The sequence below is a fragment of the Castor canadensis genome, chromosome 5 (assembly GCF_047511655.1).
Source record: "Castor canadensis chromosome 5, mCasCan1.hap1v2, whole genome shotgun sequence".
Taxonomy (NCBI): Eukaryota; Metazoa; Chordata; class Mammalia; order Rodentia; family Castoridae; genus Castor; species Castor canadensis.
The window spans coordinates 35,580,894-35,590,182 of NC_133390.1; the positions used below are offsets into that span (position 1 = coordinate 35,580,894).

At 35.6% G+C, this 9,289-nt stretch overlaps 1 pseudogene; it reads right to left on the bottom strand.

Annotated features, from left to right (window-relative positions):
• Positions 1-2,352: 2,352 nt before the first annotated feature.
• Positions 2,353-7,170, bottom strand: LOC141423449 (aldo-keto reductase family 1 member B1 pseudogene; annotated as a pseudogene).
• Between the last annotated feature and the right edge of the window lie 2,119 nt (positions 7,171-9,289).

Genomic DNA, 9,289 nt, shown 5'->3' on the forward strand with positions numbered 1-9,289 from the left:
CAAAGAAATTCATTGTTTTTAAATGGGATATGCATGCCACATTATAGTGGTTATCAATTTGCTTTATTTGAGTTCAGTGTGCCATCTGCTATCAATGTAACCTTCTTAGAAAATAGTGTACCCTAAAATATCACCAATCAGTACTCAAGTTGTTGAAAGATTTTTAAGAGACATCATTTCATTTCTGTGCTTTATATTTTCTTATATTTAACACTAAAATAGAATTTTCTATGTGAAGTAAGCAGCAACCCCAGTTCATTCAGATGACTTATATATCCTCAAATTTATTATTGCATACATCTGTATGATATAGAATATTTTATTGAGGGATATGCTGAAACTTATATTTGAAGATTTAATGTTTCATGACTATAAATGCTAAAAATATTTTTGAAAATATAATACAACTTTTTATACTTTATGTGTTAAATGACTAATTTAACCTGCATTTTATTTTCAAAGTTTAGCTTTAAATAATTGCCCCATGTAATCCTGGATTAGGACTCAACATAACATGCAATTTGATATTCTTCTTCCTTACAAGTTAAAATCTGAAAATTTATAAAAATTATGTATGGAAATGATAACTGAAGACATCTTAAAAATGAAAAACTAACAAGTTTTAAAATTATAATTTAAATGGCACATCCATTTATTGATATATAAATCTGTTCATGATATTTCAATTAATTAGAAAATAGCAGATTTTGAAAATAACATATAGCATGCCTTTACTTTGGATATCTTTTATCCTTGATGATATTTTTGAAAATGTATTTTAACATAATATATTATTCTTTGCATTTTATATTATGTAAATTACTTTTACACCTATTTTATCTGTCTCTTTCAATGATTCTATGAAGTTCATAAAGCAGATTTCATTATTTTTGTTAATACAGAAGAAAAAAGTCTCAGTAATTAAGAGACTTTACAAATTTCATTTGACTAGTTCAAGATACAACTCCAACTTGAATTTTCTAACTCTAGATCTAATATAAACTTCCTTGGAGATAAGTACTTTTCTGTAGATGTCAGACATTGAGACCTCAGCTATCTAATGAGGTCAAAAAATTGTGATATTTTAGATTTTATTTTTCATTGTAAGGGTATTAGCAATGTTCTTTTTTAACTTTCTGAAACCTAAGTGGAAGTTTGATATCTTTATGAATTTATCTTTGTTCTACCCTCTCCATCTCATTTTCCACAATAAAAACATAGATATAAATATATATTTGTATGTTTATTTTATATTTATATGTTTATATATATATTATATATATTTGGCTGTATTTGGGGTTGACTCAGGACCTTGCACTTCCTAACCAAGTATTCTACTCCTTGATCCTTGCCCCCAGTTCAAAGATCTATATTTTTGTTTAATAATATGAGTTTTTTTTAACTGCAGCATAGTAAATTACCACTAATTTAGTGGTATAAAATAATGCAGTAATTGTCAGTTTCTGTGAGTCAGGAACCTGGGGATTGTCTACTGATCAGGTTTTCCCTATCCTTAACTCAAGATGTCGGTTGAGGATATAATTTCACAAATGAGACCCTGAGTGCTCGTCCATGCTCATTCAGTTCCTTGCTACTAAAGGACTGACTGAGGTCCTCAGCTCCTGGAGATTTCCAGGGCCTCCAGGCCACATAGTTATTCCCATATCATGTCAGGTTGCTTCTTCAAGACTCGCAAGAGACTCCCTCCCATCTGTGATAGGGAAGTTTTGAACAGAATACCATAATCACCACAGTGACAATCTGTGTCCTGTTAAACAAAGAAGGCACTATCCATTATACTCATAGGTCCCACTTAATGAAGAAGGCATTATGCAGTGCCAGGAAGCAGGGATCTTTAGGCCTTCTGCCTACTATGTTGATTAACAACATTAAACCACAGAGATCTTTAATAATAAACTGCATTACATTCTTTACATTGGAAAAAGACACAAGTATCTTTACATTAAATATTTAGAATATATGTTAAAATATTTCCTTAAAACAATTCAGCACAAATCTATAAATGCAAAAACACTATTAAATACTTTATTTTTTACATATTCACAAAAGTACTTTTTGTTTAATGCAAAGAGAAGTTTAGTTGAAAGGATTATAATTCAAAACAGTCAAAACACAATTGTTAGTGGCACTATTTTGATTCAGTAGATTTTGCTTCTCTTTGGTTAAAAAGGGTATTCCAGTGGTTCTTTCTCTGGCTGGCCCAGAAGAAAGGCAATGAAAAGGCTGGAAGAGACACATAGTCTACTGATACTGTTCTTCAAACTCTATGTCAAGATAACACATCCTGGGTGCCTAGTCTGCAGTTTGCTGTCCCCTGCCAAGGGACATGGATCACACATACTTGCAGGGAAAAACAGGTAGGAAGAACGGGTGCATGTCATGCAGGAAAGAGCAGTCGTCTTCCACAGCTTCAAGTTGCAGGAAAGAATAATCCCTGTGGGTAGCATACCTTGCCATGGCACAGACCCTTCAGTTCCTGTTGTATCTGAGTCAAGTGGCCATGGCCTCACTGCTCAAAGACCTGAAAACTTCCAGCAATGCATGGCAGTGTCACAGACTTGGGAATCACCACCAAATTCCTCTGCATGGGAAACTGAATTAGCACCTGGGTTATAGTTTTATTGTCCTTGGCTGCAATGGCCCCGATATTGGGAACCTCCAGGTTGGAAGTATCTTTATGATGGGCCCAGGGCCTGTCAGGAGAGCTGAGGGGACTGTAGACAGTCAGAACAATGCCTTTGGAATGGCAGCACTGGATCAACTTCTCCTGAGGTAGGTACAGGTGGCACTTAATCTGGTTAACTGCTAGTTTATATTTTAAGCCGGGTTTATTTAAGAGACTTTCGATCTGGAGATGGTTGAAATTGGAAATGCCAATTGTTTACATCAGCCTTTCACCCACCAGTTCCTCCATGGTAGTCCAGATGTCCATAAAATCCATGTAGCTGGGAACCTCATAGCCAGATATATCCAACGGGAAATATTTACCCCCATCTTGAAGCCTGTTTGACAGTGAACAAGGTAGAAGTCCAGGTAGTCCAGCTTCAGGTCACTGTCTTCTGAAAGCTTCTTTTCACCAGGCTCTTGTTGTGGAATGTGCATCACAGCTTACTGACAATGGAAATGTCCTGGTGCTTCACCTTCTGTTCTTTGAGCTTCTAGAGAGCCATCCACACCTCCTTCTCATTCTGGTACACATGGGTGCAGTCAATGTAGTGGTACCCAAGGTCAGTTGCTAACTTCACAGTCACTTGGCCTGTAGGAGAGTACCAGGAGCCCAGCCCCAGGATATGTATCTTGGTGCTATTGTTGGTCTCAAGGTGGATGGCTATGGCAAATGTGTGTTATAGACCCTGACCCACAAGTGAGCCCAATTTTTTTACATTTTCTAGTGACTTAGAATTATACTACAACCAAATGAGAAAATAATGGAATATTATAAACATCTTTGGAAAGGCATGCTATGTTGTTAACAATAGGCTGCAGATAGGTATTTTGACAGAAGTTCATCAATCAGAACATTAGATTTTATTATATGTATATGTGTATATATACAAATACATATATTTATACATATTCCATATAATGAAAAGCAATACAAAAATGTGTATACGGTAAATTATTAACACTATTTACATCTAGACTGTGGAAGATACAGAATTTTATTTTTAAAATTTCTTTAAAGGTTTTTAAAATCAACATTATTAAATAATTTATATTAGATACATAAATTATTTACAAATTATTACAAAGAACAAAAACTTAAGATTTTTTGTGCATAACATTCATTTAAATAGCAGATATTTTTAGAAAATATTTCAATACAATATATGTTAATGCACATTTTTTTACAAATGAGACATGGTATTTTGTACTCTTTTTCCATGTTAACAAAGACTCAACTATTTGTAGTAAAATTGTTCTCTGTAATGTTATTACAATAAAACAATATCCACACATTATATTGGAAACTCTATTTATAATACTTCTGCTCCAGAAATAAAGCAAACTGATTAGTGAGTAACAAATAGGTGGGAGAGAGCTTTGACAAAGAATCAGCAAATGTTTCAAGTATTGTTAAATATTTAATTGCAAATATGCATAAATGGAAGTGACTCTAGCTTCTTAATCTTTAGTAAAAACATTGAAGGGTATACATTGTATTTTATTTTGGGAAAAACTTTAGGACAGCTTTAGTGTGATACATGATTTGGCATGAAACATTAATGTCACTGCTGATTTTAGAAGGGGTTTGCTGATGAGGCAGTTGCTTAGCACTTTGTATGTATTATTTTGGATAATACATGAAAGTGTGAAGTATGTACTACTATTTTCCATAATTTTCTGATGGAAAACTGAAGCATGGACATTTACAATTTTTCCCAGTCAACACATCTAATATATAGCATGTTTGACTCCACAAACTCTAATTTTTGTGTTAATCTGTGTTATATTGAGATCCTAGATAAAAGTACTTTCAATTTTAATTGCCTCTTTGATTAAGTCTTATTAAGAGATATATTTTAAAATTCTGTTTTTTCTTTAACTTCATAACATGTAAGTTAATATACTGAAAATCCTCCTTCTATACTTGATTTTCCTGAAACCTGGGAATTTTGTCTTCTATAAAATAATTATTCACATTCTTTGCTTTTGCTTTTCAAGTATTGAGGCAATAGAATTTTGTCTAAATGTAGGAGCTCAGTACAAAAAGAATGTTCCAAGTGCTGTAACACTCTGAGATGTCTTGGGCAGGGCAAGATACATATTGTTTCAGTTACCCAGGGTCTAAAACTTCTGAGTTCTTGGACCAGTCTCAAACAACCCATCTATTTAATTAAAAGTGTTAGACTTGAGCCATGTGTGGTGGCACACATCTGTAATCCCAGCATTGAGGTAAAGTTGGAAGGATCCTGTATTGAGGCTAGCCTGGGACACATAGTATCAAAACACAAAACAAAAGAAAAGAAGAAAGTAGTATAAGATACAGAAAAGTTAGAGGAAGAAGCTCTTGGTTATAAAGGTTGTAAATGCTTTTTTTTTCCCCATCATGATCACTGCTTCTATCCTAAGCATGTTTTTTTACATTCAAGATTTTTATCCCTTTGGAATAAAGGGGTATCAGTATATGACTGATATGGTACTTTACCCCAGTTATGTAATCAAATATTCTGCCTTTGCTGTGTCCCATAGGTTCTGGTAGGTCGTGTTTTCATTTTCAATAACTTCCAGAAACTTTTTTAATTTCCTCTTTCATTTCATCAATGACCCATTGATCATTGAGCAATGTGTTGTTCAGCTTCCAACTATTTGCCTGTTTTTTACTATTGTTTTTGTTGTTCAGTTCTAGTTTTAATGCATTGTGATCAGGTAGAACACATAGGATTATTTCTATTTTCTTCAGTTTGCTGAGGCTTGCTTTGTGCCCTAAGATATGATCAATTTGGAGAAGCTTCCATGGGCTGCTGAGAAGAATGTATATTGTGTGGACATTGGAAGAAATGTTGTGTAGACATCAGCTAGGTCCCTTTGACCTATGGTGTGATTTAGTTCTAGAATTTCTTTATTGATTTTTTGTTTGGATGACCTATCTCTTGGTGATAGGGGGTATTAAAGTCTCCCACTACCACTGTGTTGGAGTCTATATATGTTTTACATCCTTCAGAGTATGTTTGATAAAGTTGGGTTCATATAGGTTAATAATTGTTATTTTTTCCTTTTGGTGTATTTTCCCTTTTATTAGTATGGAGTGTCCTTCTTTATCTCATTTGATCAATGTAAGCTTAAAGTCTACTTTGTCTGAGATAAGTATTGCTACTCCTGCATATTTTTGGGAGCCATTGGCTTGGTAAATCTTTTTCCAACCTTTCACCCTAAGCCAGTGTTTGTTTCTGTTGATGAGATGGTTCTCTTATAAGCAACAGATTGTTGGATCTTCCTTTTTAATCCAGTTTGCCAGTGTCTTTTTTTGGGGGAGTTAAGTCTGTTAACATTCAGTGTTAATATAGATAGGTATGTGGTGATTCCTGTCATTTAGTTATTTTTGTTGTTTAAGGGTTTAATTGTGTACAGCTGAATCAATGTTACTCTCTACTTTCTTGTCTTTTCTTCTGTGGTTTGGTACTGCCTGTCCTTTCATGGTTTTGTTTACTTTCATTTTCTGTATGCGGAATTCCTTGAAGAATATTTTGTAGTGGTGCCTTGGTGGCCATATATTGTTTTAGTTTTTACTTATCATGAAGACTTTTATTGCTCCATCTATTTTGAATGATAGTTTTGCTGGGTACAGTATCCTAGGGTAGAAGTTACTTTCATTCAGTGCCTGGAATGCCTCACTCCATGCTTTTCTTGCTTTTAAGGTTTCTGTTGAGAAATCTGCTGTGATTTTGATGGGTTTACCTTTGTATGTTACTTGTTTTTTCTCTCTTACAGCCTTCAATATTCTTTCTCTATTCTCTGTGCTTGTTGTTTTAATGATAATATGTTGTGGGGTAGTTCTATTTTGGCAAAGTCTGTTTGGTGTCCTGGAGGCTTCCTAAACCTGAATGGGCATAGTTTTCTCTAGATTTGGGAAATTCTCTGTTATTATTTTGTTGAATACATTGCAAAGCCCTTTTGCTTGGACCTCTTCTCCGTCAATGCCCGTGATTCTCAGGTTTGGTCTTTTGATGGAGTTGGTGAGTTCTTTCATATTCTTTTCACTGGTCTTGAGTTGTTTGACTAATAGCTCTTCAGTTTTTCTTTTAATTTCCATTTCATCTTCAAATTCTGAGATTTTTGTCTTCATCTTGTTCCAGTCTGCTGGAGTGGCCCTCCATTGTGTTTTGTGTTTCTGTTTCATTGTTTTTTCTGAGGTTTTCCATATCATGGGTCACTTCTCTTCAAAATTGTCACTCTCAATTCTTAATTCATTTATCCTTCTATTTATGGTGTTTTCTATTTCACTTTGGTGTTTATTTAGGGGTCTTATGAGTTCATTTATTTGTTTTTGTGTCTTCTCATAGTCTTTATTTTTGGTGTCTTGGAATTTCTTGAGTGCCTCTTATATGCTTTGGTTGACCATGTCCAGTCCTGGTGTTAGTATTTAAGCAGAAGCTGTGTCTTAGTCTTGCCAAGTTGTTGGGGTGACTCACCAGGTTTTTTTCCCATCTTTCAGTAGCAGCTGCTTAGTCAGCTCCTCCTTCAATGAGCTGTGGCTTGTCCTCAGGTTCTGGAGATGAGCTCTGTGGTTCATCAGCTGTCCTGCTTTGCAGGTGGTTTTCTCTTTGTTGATTTCCTGGGAGCTTGTGCCTTTGCCTTGCCCCTTTTCTCTGGGGCAAGGTTAGAGATCCATCAGCTGGCTCTGTGCTATCAGTATGTTATGCTGGTTTGCTGATTGCTTTTCAGTTTTGCAAAGTCATTTGACTTTGGGTGTTGCTCACTGCCTCAGGAGATGAGCTTTGTGGACTGCTATCTGCCCTATTTTAGGCAGTGGCTTATCACCCGCCCACTGTTGGCCCTTCTGCCTTCCAGCCTTTGTTTACTGAAAGTTCGTGCTTGAATCCCCTCCTTGCCCCTTCCCATTCTCCAGTATGCTTAGAGCACCCCTCCCCACTCTGATTCATGTTCCTTTTCAGTTCCTTGCTTATTATTCAGTTGTTTTTCTTTTTTTTTTTTTTTTGCGGGGCTGGGGGGGTCAGTCTGTCCAGAGGGCTATGCTAGTTTATCCCAGGGGTGGCTGTGGGAATACCATGTGCTACTTATTTGCTCACCTGTTGACCTGCTGGATGTCTCCCAAGCAAGTTTGGAGCTGTCATCCGGTGGCATGGGAGCCATCCTATTTTCTCAGTGTAATGTGGTGCAGAGAAGCTTTGTATGGGCCAGGGGTTCAGGGTGTCAAAGTCCTGATTCCTCTTGGTGCTTTTTTCCTGCCAAGTGTGGTTACAGCATCTTAGCAAAATTTTGACTTACAGAGCTCATGCTGTCTGCTTCTGCACTCTAGTTGCCATCTTGGATCCTCCTTAAGCTCAACCTGCTCTGTTTGTGGTGGACAATTGCAGAGGTCCATGGATACTTGTGGCCCCTTGGGAGACCTGATTGTGCCCCTCAGGTAAGGAGCGATGGGTTCGGGAGGGTGGGCTGTGGAATAGAGGGTCCTGGGGGACCTCTTGGTCTTGCCCAGGTGGAAGACAGGGATGTGAGTGTGTGTCCTGAGTGTTGTTAATTTTAATCAATACTCCTTTGCTTTAGTGTCTCTTCACGTTTCACGGCTATTCAAAATTTTTCTATGGTAATATTCTCTGTCTTCAACTGCTGAATATTGCCATAAGAAGCAGAAGGCTAGATGGAGCTTCCCCTCTTGCCTTCCTTGATTCTCATTGCTTTACCTTGCCCTTTCTTTTTGTAAGATTTTTTTGTTCTCCTTTGTTATTTTGCTTTCTTCTTTGAATATTCCATGCTTACATGTGTAGCTCATACTTTTATGAATTTATATAACTCTCAGTTTCTCTTTGATACATTTAATCTGCTTTCCATATAAAAATTTAGGAGATGTGTACATTAAGACACCTTAGTTTTTGATCCAAGAATTCAGTTTTCAGTTATTTATTACCAATTTCACCTTCATTTGTGTGGGATAGTTCATTTGTCTTACACTTTTATTCTGAAAAAGGACATAATATATTATCTCCTTGTTTGTGTCTCCTGTTCCATGGTGTTATTTTATTTTTCTTTTAGTCATTTCACAAGTTATTACTTCATTAAATTCTATTAAATGAGTAAAATATTTTATTTTACTTCATTATTTTAAAATATTATCTATTTCTTATTCTTTGAATATATTTCTTAATTCGATTATCTTTACTATATTTTGTTGGTTCCTTTTAATTAATAGCCACTAAAATAACAGATTCAGTGGACTCTGGTATTTGTGGAGAATTTGGTGGTAGTGAAGTATCAGGGCTATGGTTTAAGCTGGGATATTTTTTAGTGGATTTTCCAAAACAATGGTGAAAGACAATTGTTAGTTATTTTTAAATGCAAGGACATGCTTTGTTGTCAAAAAAGTATTCTGAATATTGAAATAAGGTTTGTTCCTAAGATTGTTTATTGACACCTAAACCTTCTGCCTTTTTAACTCGACTAGAGTCATGGGGACACTGCTATCAACCAAGACACACCAACAGCTGACAGGAACATGAAGTGTGCTGTTCATTTCAAGAAATCTAAAATTTTTCTACATTAAGACACAAGGTCATGGTGTTGAATTCTCTTTCCAATGATTTCTTGC